Consider the following 15902-nt stretch of genomic DNA (forward strand, 5'->3'; position numbering starts at 1 on the left):
ACAATATGTGGGCTACATTATACTGTATCGAGGACTATGGGGAATGCATTATACTATATGAAGAACTATGGGGTGCATTATAATATGGGAAGTGAATTGTACTACATGGATGACTATGGCGGTGCATTATACTATATGGAGCACTATGAGGAGTGTACTATACTATATGGAGGAATGAGCAGTGTATTATAATATATGGAAGACTATGAGGAGTGTATAAAAATACATAGAGCACTATGAGGCATGTATTATATGTATTATACTATATGGAAGACTGAGCAGTGTATTTTAATATGTGGAAGACTATGAGGAGTGTTTTATACTATACAGATGACTATGGGTAGTGTATAATACTATATGGAGGACTATAGGGAGTGTATTATACTATATGGAGGACTAAGGGAAGTGTATTATACTTTATGGAGGACTGTGGTGCACATTAGACTATGTGGAGGATTATGGATTATATGTGCATTATACTAAACAAGCAAAATGCTGCATATCATCGAGTGATTCGATTGTTTATGCCGGAACAAAAATCATTGTTCTCAGCAGTACATCTCCGGTATATATAAACTGTATATATGCTGCTGATAACATGATACTGTTCCCATTGTGGCGCCCCCAGGAGTATGGTCGCCACATTGGCATTGCCTTCCTCCAGGGACGGTGATGTCATGCTTGGAAGCAATGAAGGGTCTCTCTAACAGTTAATCATTTACATGCAACACGTTCTCACTCCAGGACTCCAGGCCAGCAGAGGGAGCTCTGAACCAGGATTGGGGGAGGAGTGCTCTCTGAGGGCCAGGAAGGGAAATCAGGAGTTAGTGTGAGGAGGGCAGCGAGTGTAGACGTGTGGAGAGAAGCTGGAAGTTGAGCTGATGACAGAGAGCTCCCTCCCAGTGATAGCGCATGATCTGGAACCTGGTCTCCACGGTTGTATGGATACTGAAGGTCCTGCAACAGAAACCAGAGGAGTAGGAAGCTGTAAATGCTCTATTCCCACCTAAGACTCGGAGGCACAACAGCGACCGGTGAGCCAAGAGAGATAGAGGGCTACAGCTGTCTGCCATACGAGGTAGTTCTAAGAGAAGATAAGAAGGAGGAACTTCAGTGTAACACTGTACTGCATATACAGTGGGGCAAAAAAGTATTTAGTCAGTCAGCAATAGTGCAAGTTCCACCACTTAAAAAGATGAGAGGCGTCTGTAATTTACATCATAGGTAGACCTCAACTATGGGAGACAAACTGAGAAAAATAAATCCAGAAAATCACATTGTCTGTTTTTTTTTCCTTTTATTTGCATATTATGGTGGAAAATAAGTATTTGGTCAGAAACAAGCAATCAAGATTTCTGGCTCTCACAGACCTGTAACTTCTTCTTTAAGAGTCTCCTCTTTCCTCCACTCATTACCTGTAGTAATGGCACCTGTTTAAACTTGTTATCAGTATAAAAAGACACCTGTGCACACCCTCAAACAGTCTGACTCCAAACTCCACTATGGTGAAGACCAAAGAGCTGTCAAAGAAACCAGAAACAAAATTGTAGCCCTGCACCAGGCTGGGAAGACTGAATCTGCAATAGCCAACCAGTTTGGAGTGAAGAAATCAACTGTGGGAGCAATAATTATGGTCCTGAGGCATGAGAACCAAGCCCTCCTGGGCCAAAACGGAGCGATCACTATAACTTTCGCTCTGTCTCTCCTGATTTTCCTCACCACTAGAGGTAATAGCAATAGGGGAGGGAAGGCATAGGATAGCCCGAAATCCCACTTTATCAGCAAGGAGTCTACCGCCAGGGGGTCTTCTCTGGGATTTAGTGAGCAAAACTGCCTTACTTTCCTGTTTTCTTTGGTGGCGAAGAGATCTATCTCTGGCAGTCCCCACTTCTGTACAATCAGGTCAAAGATAGAGTTTTTTAGGGACCATTCTCCTTGCCTTAAGAGATTGCGGCTCAGAAAATCTGCCGTGGTGTTTTCTTTCCCCTTTATATGTAGAGCTGTTAATGATAGGAAATGCTGCTCTGCTAGCTGGAACAGCCGTTCTGCTACATTCATCAGGGATTTGGAACGGGTCCCGCCTTGGTGGTTGATATACGCTACGGTGACCAGATTGTCGGAGAACACTCGCACATGATCTAAGTAGGGAACTACTAAAATGTCTGATTCACGTAGATGGGCCATAACTTCCGCTACTACTTTAGTAAACACACGGGGAGCGACTGCTACCCCAAAGGGGAGGGCCGCATACTGGAAATGTTGAACTGACCCATCTAACTGCACTGCCACTCTGAGAAAACTCTGATGATCGGCATGAATGGGTATATGGTAGTAGGCATCTTTCAAATCTAACACCACCATGAAGCAGTTTTGAAACAGTAATTTTATTGTTGAATTAATTGTTTCCATCTTAAATGGACGTGTGACCAGGAATTCATTGAGGGATTTAAGATTTATTATGGTCCTAAAGGAACTGTCTGGCTTGCGGACCAGGAACAAAGGGGAGTAGAAACCTTTCCCCCTTTCTTCCTCTGGAACTTTAGTTAGGACCTTTTTATGGCAAAGATCCCGAACTTCAGCTTCCAGGGCAGACTGTTCTGATGAGGATGACCTAAGAGGAGTGACCTTAAAACGATCTTGGGGAACCCGGGAGAATTCTAGTCGTAGGCCCGCAGTTACCACCCCCAGTATCCAGTTGCTATTAGAGATTAATGCCCAGGCCGGGTAGAAGGCAGCTAGTCTCCCCCCTACCGGAGCAACTAGTCATTGGGGCGGCTTTTTAGTGTCCCGTGCTGGACCTTCCTGGCGCCCCCCTCCTCCAAACATGAATCCAGTACCTCTCCTTCTTTTGTCGTCCCATCTGCCCTGATCCCTGGACGGCCTCCTACGGAAATATCCTTTCCTGGTAAAGGGGCGTCTAAAAGAGGGGTTCGGCAGGCTGGGGAACTTCTTTTTATCGTCCCCGGCCTTCTCTAAAGGTTCATCCAGGACGGGCCCAAACAGGTATTCGCCCTCACAAGGAATGGAACAGAGTCGAGATCTGGCCTGGATGTCTCCTGGCCAGCATTTTAACCAGAGAGCCCTTCGAGCTGCGTTGGATAAACCTGCGGTCCTAGCCGCCATCCTCGCAGAATCTGCTGACGCATCAGCCAGAAAAGCAGCAGCACTTTGGATAACTGGTAAGGCTTTTCGAATGTATGCTCTTGAGGTTCCATCCTTCAATTGGGAATCCAGCTGATCCAGCCAGACCATCAAGGATCTGGCCGTACATGTGGCCGCTACCGCTGGTCTCAATGCACCCGCTGACATCTCCCATGTTCCTTTCAGAAAAGAATCCGCTTTTTTATCTAGCGGGTCTTTTAAGGAGGCCATGTCATCGAAAGGTATGGAGGACTTTTTGGAGGCTTTGGCCACTGCCGCGTCCAGCTTAGGGGCCTTGTCCCATTTGGTTACCACTGGGTCATCAAACGGGTACCTTCGTTTGAAGGCAGGTGGCAAAGAACCTCTTTTTTCAGGCTTTTTCCATTCTCTATTTATTAGGTTCTGGACTTTATCATTCAACGGGAAGGATCTGCGCTTTCTGGGATCTAGGCCTCCGAACATCACGTCCTGTGCCGAAAGTTCCGGTTTTGTGTCTGCTACCCCCATAGTGGACCTTACTGCTTTAACTAACTTATCCATCTGGTCTAAGGGAAAGCAGAAACGGCTCAAGTCTTCCTCTGAAGATGATGAAGTGGAGGCCGGGGAATCTGAGGAGATATCGATTCCAGGTGCGGCCGAGGACTCTGAACCAGAGAGGTTAACATCTCTTCCCTTAGAGGAGTCTTTTTTAGATAGGGCCTTCATTTCTGTCCTGATTATCTCCCTCAGGCTTGTGGTGAAGTCCGGTGTTTCTTCCGCCACCTGTATGGACGGGGAAGAGTGTAAGGGCCTGTCAATCTACCCCTAGGGTACCCCTATCCAACCCCTACCGTTTGTTGCACGCATGGCTGACACAACTTTTTAGGGTGGCCGTCTGGCAAAGGGCAATTACAGAGGGCACATTCCCTGTGCTTCTGCTTCCCCGTAGCTTTCCTTGCCGGGTCACGGAGGGAGGCAGGAGGGTCCTTTAGCCTGGAGGAACTTCTGTGGCTTTGTTCGCCCGTCCGTTTCTTCTTCTGCTGGCCACTCGCCTGTGAATTCACTGTGGCCTGTTTCTCTGGGTGCTCCTGCGCCTTGTCCTGCTGCTCTGTGGGGGCTTCTGTCGAATCCATTGCTGGGCCTTCAGAAGCACCCCAGCAGCGTCACCTCCTGTCTTTTAATGCCTCCCACAGTGTCCGGGTCAGCAGGGCTCTGGCGCGGCACCTCCCCCCGGGTCCTCCCCCCGCGACTCCCCCCCCACATGCTCCGACCCCCCCCTCCCCGGGTACCGCGCGCTGCCCCAGACTGCCGAGCACCGGCGGCGCATCCCGGAAAGCCGGCCGGCACCCGACTTCCGGTTTCGGCGTTCCCGGCCCCGCCCCTTCTGCTGCGTCACTTCCGCCGCGCGATCAAGACCGCGGGAGCGCGCGGAAAGGAGCCGGCACGGCGCCCCCGGCTCCGGAATGCCTGCCGCCCTCACATTCGCCGACCTGCGCCCGCCGCACAGGCGCGACCGCCAGCCCCCGGAGAGAGAGAGAGAGAGAGAGGAGCAAGCGGAGACCGGGTGGATGCAACAGGAGGGGTCCCAGGGGTCATACATACCTTGTGCCGGCCCTATGGAGACGGCTGTCCACCGGACCCTCTGCTCCGCCTGCTCCAACCACTGTCGTGGTGACCTACCCGGCCCCACCGTGGCACATCCAGGGACCCGAGCTTGACCGAGGTAGGAGACCCCCCCGCTACCTGGGTCGGTCAGCCGGCCTGGGAATCCCTCGACGACTCCATGATGGACCATCTGTAGGAAGTCCCGTCCTATAGGAACAGGAAACCAACTGATGCGTGGGAGAGGTGCCGCCCTTTTGTATCTGTAGGTTTCCTGTTCCTGAAGGGCGGATCCCCTCTCTCAGGTGGTGCTGTCATGGACGACCGAATAAACAGCATTTACCACCCCCAATGGATCTCTGTGAGTTCAACTATATGCCATTCGGGCTCTGCACCACCCCAGGAACATTTCAACGGCTGATGGAGTGCTGCCTGGGACACATGAACTTTGAGACAGTCCTGTTGTACCTTGATGATGTCATTGTTTTCTCCAAGACTTATGAAGACCATCTGGAACACCTGGCTGAGGTGTTTGAAGCCTTGTCCAACTTTGGCCTGAAGGTGAAGCCTTCCAAATGCCACCTCCTGAAGCCCAAGGTACAGTACCTCGGACATGTGGTGAGAGCAGAAGGTGTGGCACCAGATCCGGACAAAGTCACAGTCATCCGGGACTGGCCGAAGCCCGGTAACCTCCATGAAGTACGCCAATTTCTTGGATTGGTAGGCTACTACCGAAGATTCATCAAAGGCTTCACTGAGATAGCCACCCCTATGCAAAACCTTCTGGTGGGACAGTCCAAGAAAGCCAAACAGAAGAGTTCCACATTTGAATGGAATGAAGAACTGGAGAGATCCTTCACTCGACTGAAGATGGCTCTTACAGGAGATGAAGTTCTGGCTTACCCAGATTATGACAAACCCTTTGTGTTGTATACTGATGCCAGCAACGTGGGACTGGGAGCAGTACTGTCACAGGTACAGAATGGCAAAGAAAGAGTGATCTCCTACGCCAGCAGGAAGCTGCGTCCCACTGAAAGGAACTCCGACAACTACAGTTCCTTCAAGCTGGAGTTCCTGGCCATAGTCTGGGCTGTGACGGAGAGATTCAAGCATTACCTAGCCTCAGCCAAGTTTACCATCTTCATGGACAACAACCCGTTGACTCACTTGGAAACTGCAAAACTAGGTGCACTGGAGCAGCAATGGATGGCTCGGCTGTCTAACTATGAATTCACCATCAAGTACCGAGCAAGGCACAAGAATGCCAATGCTGATGCGCTGTCCAGAATGCCTAATCTGCCAGATGCAGGAGAAGACCCTGAGGCTCTGGAAGAAATAGAGCTACCTCCCTTCCACCGGCCAATTGCGGTGCAACGTGCTCAAGGAGTGAGAAACAGACGGTCTGGCTTGAAAGAGGTCACCCTAAATCCATTGCCCCATCATGACTGGGCAGAAACTCAGGATAATGACCCCGCAGTCCGCCTGGTGAAGGAGCTACCGTCACAAGCTGACTCACGCCCAGAGTCGGATGCTCCTGAAGAAACCCAGCAGTTGTGGAAGGAAAGAGGTCGGCTGTTCATCTATGAAGGAAAGCTATGTCGGAGGAGTATCAATGCCCGCAATCATGAGCTGGTCTGGCAGGTGGTAGTCCCAAAGAGAGAGGCATCAATAGTCTTGGAAGCATACCACAATGGAGCTGGACACTTCGGATGGAAGAAGTTGGAAGCATTGCTCTGGGAGAGATTCTACTGGGCTGGTATGAGGAAAGCCATTGAAAAGTGGTGCCAGTAGTGTGGACAATGTAACCTGCGCAGAAAGGATCGAAACAGCCAGAGAGCTCCTCTGCAGCCAATAGTAACCAAACAGCCACTCGAGTTGGTCACCCTGGACCATGTGAAGCTGGTCCCAAGCCGGTCAGGCTACGTCTATGCTCTTATCATTGTGGACCACTGCTCAAGATTCCTGGTAGTTGTGCCTGTCAAAGATCAAACAGCCAGGACAGCAGCCAGAGCATTCCAACAACACTTCTGTAGACCACATGGATATCCCGAAAGAGTGCTTACAGATCAAGGTCCAGCTTTTGAGGCAGAAGTGTTCCAGGAGTTCTGTAACTTGTACGGTTGTAAGAAGATCCGAACAACACCATACCATCCACAGACCAATGGCATGTGTGAAAAGATGAACCAGGTGGTGATCGATCTACTGAAAACCTTGCCTTTGGAGGAGAGGAATCTGTGGCCAGAAAAGTTGCCAGATCTTGTAGACCTCTACAATCACATCCCTGTGAATTCCACCAATTGTACTCCAGCCTACCTAAAGAGAGCGAGGCCTGGCAAGTTGCCTATTGATTTGGACATGGGAGTCATTACACCTGAGGTGACAGCCCCAGATGCTGACTGGGATACAGAAAGACAACAGCAGTACCGTAGAGTACAAGAGTGTGTGGAGAAGAGTCTAGCTCAAGCAAGACAAAAACAAGAAAGGCACTACAATCAGCATGCACCTGCAGTTCCCTTGTCACCAGGAGAACAAGTCCTAAAGAGGAAAAGAAGACTGCAGAAATTGGATGACCAATGGGAAGCTGAACCCTACACCATTCTACCCTCAAACTTTGACAATACCAAGGTGTGCCTTATTAGTAAAGATGGAGGAGGAACCTCAGCAGCAATATCAAGGGATCATCTGAAACTGTGCCCTGACCAGTTAAAAGAAAGAATGGAAGAACAAAATAACATCCAACCCATAGAAGAAGAAGAAGAAAAGGTCAGCACTATACTTGGAGAATTCCCTGCAATTTGGACTAAAGTAAATGATGCCATAGTGGTGCCAGTGTTGACATTTCCCCAACTGATAGTACAAGAAGAAGTGACTCATGAGAACTCTGAAAATCAGGAAGTTCAGGTAGTAGATGCCATACCCGCAGTGGAGCCGGAGAATCCTCGCCCTGCCAGTGGTGAATCTGTCATACCCATGGTGAGTCTAAGAGTTCGCAGACAGCTACTAGCTAGTTTACCTACAGTGAGCAGAAGTGGACCTAGAAAATTAGTATCCCTGTGCTATGTAGAAACATCAGTATTGTAGCCAGTTCCACACCAGTGGTTAGTACCAGACAACCAGTGAGGTCCCCAATCACACCAGTATTACGTAGATCTACCCGTACCATCCAAGGTATACCACCTATTAGATTCCGCATATAAATGAGTTAAAGTAATGTTAACCTGTACATGTATATATGTAACTGTTTAAGTTGTGTGCCTACAGATAATCTGTAAGAGTTTCCTTAGAATTTTCCAGTTTTGTTTTTATGGACATTTTGACCACAGGACTGTGTGTGGTCACTAACCTTGTAAATAGTTCACCATTTGCCCAGGAATGGACCATGGACGTTGATGCTTGGACTTATCATCACAGGACTATTTTTGGAGCTTTTGGGTTTTGTATTTTTCGTAAATCTTGTAACCTTCATAATTGTCATTTGTTATATGTTTTCTGTTGTTTTTCATCAGCCCAGGAGTGCTGACTTGCACTAGGGGGGAATGTGGCACCCCCAGGAGTATGGTCGCCACAATGGCATTGCCTTCCTCCAGGGAGGGTGATGTCATGCTTGGAAGCAATGAAGGATCTCTCTACCAGTTAATCATTTACATGCAACACGTTCCCATTCCAGGCCAGCAGAGGGAGCCCTGAACCAGGATTGGGGGAGGAGTGCTCTCTGAGGGCCAGGAAGGGAAATCAGGAGTTAGTGTGAGGAGGGCAACAAGTGTAGACAGAAGCTGGAGGTTGAGCTGAGGACAGAGAGCTCCCTCCCAGTGTGTTAGGCGTCGGGTTCCTGCCACTGCACAGCAGGAATCCAGAGCCTTGCACCCAGCGGTCTCCCATTCTTCTTCAGCCGCAGTGGAACCTGCTCAGCAGATTCGTCGGCCCTGGTGCTCTGCCCAGGCCAACTCCGTGGGTTTGCTTGCTGCTGCCACCTCTGGCACAGCTATGACAATGCATGCTGCTCAGCAGCGAGATTCTCCAGGGACTAAGTCCTCATGTCGGGCCACTGAGCATGCCCGTGGAGTGATCTCCCATTGGAGATCGAGGGTCACGTGCTCAGGTCCTGCTCGTGTTCTGATTGGCCCATCCGAGAAGCCAGGAAGGTCCCGGACGCCCGTGGCTATAAAAGGTTTGCATGGCCGCTCGCCCATGCACTAGGATAAACTGTATTTACAGACTATGTGGAGTGAGTGATGTAAGCACGTTTGAATGTCTCTGGTGAATGACTCATTAAGAAACCCCTACCATTGGTACGCATGTGTTGTGCAGCCTAGCCTGCTAGCGCCCAGGCTTAAGCGTAGGTAGGTCTGAGGTTGAGTCAGGCATCAGGCCTCACCAGGGACTCAGCTCGCCTCAGAGCACGTGCACCATAGCCGGCGTCTATAGCGGCGCTCGCGGCAGCGACGCCGCACATTCAGTGGGCCTAGAAGGACTCTAACCCCGTGTCCTTGGGGTAGAGTTCTGTGGCCGTACACTGTGCGCTCTTTTAGCCGAGCTCTGTGAGCACAAACAGGCTCCGGCGTTTATGTTCAGCGGTAGTGCGGCTCTGTGAAGCAACAGAGTCCGCCCCTGTACACACCGGGTGACGTTAACCCGCATGTGTTCTTATAGTATACCGCCATATAGCATCCGCCATTACTGAGCAGCAGGTTGCCACCCCTGCACGGTGGACCCCGGGCTGCGAACGCACCTTATTACCATCTTTATTATTTGGTGTGTTCCGCCAGCCCTAACATTATCCTAGCACCAGGGTCTGGCTAGTAATGGCGGACGAACAGCAACTGCTGCAGTACATCCGGCAGCTGCAGGGCAAGTTGGCGGCTCTCGAGCGTTCAGCCTCAGCTGCGGATGTTACTGCGGTCGCTGTTAAGGCAGCCACAGAGGCTGTCTCCCATGTGACCACGCCATCCCTGCCCCGACTTTGTCCCGCCTCCCGCTGCCCGAGAAGTTCTCGGGTGATAGTGCTTCTTGTAGGGGTTTCGTAAGCCAGTGCTCTATACAGCTGGAGCTGCTGGCCGCACGATTCCCCTCTGAGCGGGCTAAAGTGGGATTTATTATTTCCCTCTTGTCGGGCAGGGCTTTGGAGTGGGCCACACCGCTGTGGGAGCGCGGTGATCATGTGGTGCAGAGTGTCTTGCGGTTCTTGGACACTCTGAAGCAGGTCTTCCTGGGACCACGAGTCACCCATGACACCGCGCTCCGGCTGCTGGCATTGTCACAGGGCTCGTCCATGGTCAGCCACTTTGCCATCCAGTTCCGGACGCTGGCCTCTGAGTTAGAGTGGCCAGATAAGGTCCTCATTCCGGCATTCTGGAGAGGTTTGGCTTGCCATGTGAAGGACGCTCTGGCAACCAGGGAGATTCCCGCTACACTGGAGGAGCTTATCACTGTCTCCACCCATATAGATCTTCGCTTTGCCGAGCGAAGGTTGGAGCGGGACCAGTGTAGGCAGAGGTTTAGGTTGGCACCTAGTTTTGCTAAACCTCTGGAATCTTCCGATCGGGCGTCCGAGCATCAGGGGGCTTCCCGTGAGGCCCTGGAGGAGTCCTTGGACAGATGGGCCGCAGCCCCCGGATAGGGGCAAGCAGCGGCGATGCGGGGTGGCGGCTGGCAGGCCACCTGAGCAGCCAGCAACTGCAACGGAGGACCCGCGGCGAGCAACGGCCCGGCCCTTGCCGCAGACTGGAGCGGGACAGTAGTGGCTGCCGATGGCACAGAACTAGCCGCAGCCTCGGTCTGAAGTGAGGCGGCAGCGGCTGCTGGTGTCCGCGGGCAGGCCGCAGCCTCGGGCAGGAGCGAGGCGGCAACGGCCACGAGTGACTGCTGGCAGGCCTCGGCCGTGGGCTGGAGTGAGGCGGCAACAGCCACAAGTGACCGTGGGCAGGCCGGAGCGAGGCAGCAGCGGCCGCTGGTCAACGCGGGGCAGCGGTTCTCGGATGGTCGTCTCGGCGCCATTCCACTGCTGTCCAGGGGGAGTATCTCTCCTGTCTCTGGCCTCCTTCCTGGCTCTGGTGAGTTGCTTTGGCTCTCAGTCGCTCCCACGGTCTCCTGCTCCTTGTATCTCATTCACTCACAGTGTCTCGCGTGCCCCGCCCCTTTTATATTGGCTCCTCCTTAAGCCCACCTGTCAGTTTCCACGGTCCATCCCTGAACTCTTTCCCCAGGAAACAGTTTCCCCCGGAACCCAGGTGACGGTCCCCTTGGTTTCCGACCCGGACACTCGGCGGGGACCCTCTCTCCCACACAACTTCCATATTGACACCCCCTGCTTCAGTCTGAGTCCCACAAGTTTTGCCTCCAGTCCAGCAAGCGTATAGCTTGGAGGTCATTATACCACCAACCCTCCCACTCCACAAATTCAAAATCCAGTGCATTTGTTTTCTGACCCCCCCCTTCATTTCATCTGCAGCGCCCTCAGTGTGTCATCTTCCCCAACCATGGCATCAGTTTCCGACACCAGTAACTTTGTGGAAGCAGGGTCCCTGGTCCAGATTAATCACTGTTATGGGCACGGTAACCGCACCGCTGACTCTTCATCTCCATCAATTTTCTTTAGTTCCGTTCGATCCATTAAGTCCCGTAACAGACGCAGCACACATTCATCAGGCTGTTTCACACCTTCCAGAAGGGACTACCAATCTAGATCTTCTCACTGGCGTTCTCCATCATCTACGGAAGAGTCCTCCGGTGTCTCGGCGAGTCAGCATATACGGTCTCGTCATCGGGCTAAACGTCATCCGAGATCACTAGCAGTCTCTTCAACCCATTCTCGTCTTGAAGCTGTCGTCGATCCTGCTCAGGAGGTTTCTGTTCCTTTTGGTTCAACAAGGTAGCGCTGAGTCCCAATATTTGAGTTCTTGAAGTGGGGGTGCAAGGGTAGTAGCAGTGCCCATTTCTAACAGAAAAATCTTGGTTACCCTTCTTCAGTTGGCTAGAAGCTCCTTATTCAAAGGGATCCCCTCTGGCCAGTATACACAAGGATGTGTTCTTTGGCGGGATTACCCCGCTTGAAGCTCAGTTAGACACAACACTGAATTCATCAGGAGGCGGTGTTACTGTTTGAGATTGACTGCCTGAACACTGGGTGTATGTCACGCTGTCATGTGCATGACAGCGCGGCAAACACCTCTTCTGTTCGGTGGTGGAATTATCCCCATTGTCTAGTTCCCATCATACGACACCTGCTGTCACTAATAACCACGAGAGCAGGAGCGGCTGATGGATGCATTTATTAGCCGGCTCCTGCGCTGTAAATAATTAAAAAAAAAAAAAATGGCGTGGGTTCCCCTGCATTTTTTGATAACCAGTCAAGAAAAACTCACAGCTGTGGGCTACGTCCTTCAGCTTTCAGCTTCAATAAGGCTGGTTGTCAAAAATAGCAGCCCACAGCTGCCCAAAAAGGCACATCTATCTATTTGCCTGGCTCTTCCCAGTTGCACTGTAGCGGTGGCAATTGGGGTTAATATTTTTGGGGTTGATGTCACCTTTGCATTGTCAGGTGACATCAAGCCCACAGATTAGTAATGGAGAGGCGTCTATAAGACACCCATCCATTACTAATAATATAGTTGTATGGTAAATAAAGAGAATGCCTGAATAAAGTATTTTATTAGAAATAAAACAAAACACACTTTTCCATATTTATTTAAAAACAACAAACAGTTTATACTCGCCTAATTCCACCGAATCCCTCGTCTTCTGTAAGAAAACAATAAAAAAAAAATCACAATATCCCTCACCTATCCATCGTTCTGTCTCATGCTGTAATCCATGACTGGAGGAAAAAGTTTTCAACCTGGACGGTGCCAAAATGTGACCGTCCAGGCTGAGAAACACTGGTGAAAGAGCTGCTGCGAGTGTACCCTCAGTGATGGGCGGTGATATCATCGAGGTTAACACCGGTCACTGAGGCTGCATTCCCAGCTAGGCTGAACTGCTGTGACTTTGGTGAGATCCCCGCTAACACCCGTGCTACAGGGCATGTGGGAAGAGCCGGGCAAAGCACCAGAATTGGCGCCTCTAATAGATGTGCCTTTTCTGGGCAGCTGCGGGCTGCTATTTTTAGGCTGGGGGGCCAATATCCATGGCCCCTTACCAACCTGAGAATACCAGCCCCCAGCTGTCTGCTTTAGCAAGGCTGGTTGTCAAAAAATGCGAGGACTCTACGCCTTTTTTTTTTTTTGTTTAAATAACACTGGTCAACAGCATTTTTGGTGCCAAAGATATTTCATCGAATTTAGGGTATTTTTGGGGTGCTGATTCTGAATATGTCATCAGTTTTGCCAGATTGGCTCAAGTTTTTGAGATTTTTGGTATCTTATTTATAGCACTTGTTGGTAAATGCGACGCATCATCTCATTAATTTCTTTGGATTAGTACTTGAACTGAGCAGTTCTCAATATAGGTTTGTGTTAATTAGTGTTCTAAAAGTTTGTTCATAGCTTGATTTTTGCACTAACTTTATGTTGTTGTCTGTTTTCCAGTGAAAAGCATGAACTCATCAAGAAGAAGTTGTCTTAACGATCCAGACTCATTCTGTTACATTTGTGGTGAATACACACTGCCAAAACATAGAAGAAACATAACAGACTTCGTAAAAAAAGTGTATTTTGCCTATTTTGGGGTTATGCTTGGGGACCAAGACAAGTTTTGGGCACCACACATAGTGTGCAAAGCATGTATCGAATTATTACGAAAATGGAGCAAAGGACAAAGAAAAAGCTTCAAATTTGGTGTTCCAATGGTGTGGAGAGAGCCAAAAAATCATCATGATGACTGTTATTTATGGTAAACACAGGTACAGGCACATCTTCACAATGAGGGACAGGCCTTCTTGCAGATTCCATGTTACTCCCATTTTCGTTTCTTATGCTTATTGAATCCTTGCACTTGCACTGCACAGAAATAACAGTCATCATGATGATTTTTTGGCTCTCTCCACACCATTGGAACACCAAATTTGAAGCTTTTTCTTTGTCCTTTGCTCCATTTTCGTAATAATTCGATACATGCTTTGCACACTATGTGTGGTGCCCAAAACTTGTCTTGGTCCCCAAGCCTAACCCCAAAATAGGCAAAATACACTTTTTTTACGAAGTGTGTTATGTTTCTTCTATGTTTTGGCAGTGTATATTCACCACAAATGTAACAGAATGAGTCTGGATCGTTAAGACAACTTCTTCATGATGAGTTCATGCTTTTCACTGGAAAACAGACAACAACATAAAGTTAGTGCAAAAATCAAGCTATGAACAAACTTTTAGAACACTAATTAACACAAAACTATATTGAGAACTGCTCAGTTCAAGTACTAATCCAAAGAAATTAATGAGATGATGCGTCGCATTTACCAACAAGTGCTATAAATAAGATACCAAAAATCTCAAAAACTTGAGCCAATCTGGCAAAACTGATGACATATTCAGAATCAGCACCCCAAAAATACCCCAAATTCATTAAAATATTTTGGACACCAGAAAAAAAAATTTTTTTCGTTGACCTGTGTAATTAAAAAATACGGAGTGGGGACCCCTCTCTTCTTGATAACCAGCCTTGTTGAAGCTGACAGATGTGGGTTGCAACCCCTAGCTGTGAGTTATGTCTGTCTGGTTATCACAAATACAGGGGAACTCACGCCGTTTTTTTTTAAATTTATTTACAGCGCAGGAGTCGGCTAATGAATACACCCATCAGCTGCTCCTGCTGTCTGTAATTAGCAGATGAGAGCTGTAGTCTGATCCGCTGACCGGAAGTCAACTTTATACCTCTGATCTCAACTGAGCGCTCATGCTGTGTTTTGACGTGGGAATTGCGGCTCTCTGACTGACAGGGATGATTTCACCATCGATCAGAAGCGGTATTTGCCGCGCTGTCATGCACATGACAGCATTGCAAACATTGAATGTTTGGCCTCCCCATTCAAGTGAATGGGGTCCGTGTACTGTTCTGGTACAAAAAGTTTGGGTAACTGTTCGACCGGACCCAAACATCCAGGTGTCTGCCCATCTTTACTCGGATGTCTCGTTTCATATGTTTCAAGGGTGGCTTTGTCATCGCCCGCTTGAAGGGGACAATTCCCGGCTCGTGATTCCAGACGGCGTGCACCTCACCGACATCGGCTTGGACGTTTTCCTGTCCGACCTCCAGTATGGTATTGAGCAGGCTTTGTTAATGGGTGGGGTCAGAGCGCAGTTTAGTTACTACACCCCTCCTTGGTGGTCTTTTTGGAATTCTTACATTTTTTTTCCCTGTAAGAAGGACTGATGAGCGCCAGGAGTCTGGCTGTTAGCAAATGATTTGCATTAATACATGTTATACCAGGCCAAGATGTGCCTTACGTTTTATACTGTATACCTCTCATACTGTGATCGACCTCCATCCATTAAATGGATAATAATTTAAAGGTTATTGATGTGTGCTTTTTATTTATCTATGGGAATGTTATTTGTTTTGGTATGTTCAGGTCATCTCAGTCTGCAAGGTTCAGCAAATTTTGCCTTGTCACGCTCTGCACCACTCCCTCAACCACTCTACCCCTGAGGGTGGTTTGCACTTTAATGGCCAATTTTTACAATTCTGACCACTGTCCCTTTATGAGGTAAGAACTCTGGAACGCTTCAATGGATCCCATTGATTCTGAGACTGTTTTCTCGTGACATATTGTACTTCATGATAGTGGTAAACTTTCTTTGATATGACTTGTTTTATTTGTGCAAAAAATGGAAATTTGGCGCAAATTTAAAAAAATTTGCAGTTTTTCAACTTTGAATTTTCATGCCCTTATCTCTGTGATTTATGTCACACAAAATAATTAACATTTGCTACATGTCTACTTTACATCAGCACAATTTTGGAACCAACTTTATTTTGTTAGGAAGTTTAAGGGTTAAAAGTTGAACAGCGATTTTTCTTTTTTTTTTTTTTTTTTTTTGGGACCACATCACATTTGAAGTAACTTTGAGGGGGTCTAAATGATAGAACATTCCCAAAAGTGGCACCATTATAAAAACTGCACCCCTCAAGGTGTTCAAAACCACATTCAATAATTTTTTTAACCCTTCAGGTGCTTCACAGGAATTTTTGGAATGTTTTTTAAAAAAATTAACATTTAACTTTTTCACAAAAAATTTACTTCAGATCCA

The sequence above is a fragment of the Dendrobates tinctorius genome, unplaced genomic scaffold, assembly GCF_039654945.1.
Source record: "Dendrobates tinctorius isolate UK_male_01 unplaced genomic scaffold, ASM3965494v1 ptg000544l, whole genome shotgun sequence".
In the NCBI taxonomy this organism is placed as follows: Eukaryota; Metazoa; Chordata; class Amphibia; order Anura; family Dendrobatidae; genus Dendrobates; species Dendrobates tinctorius.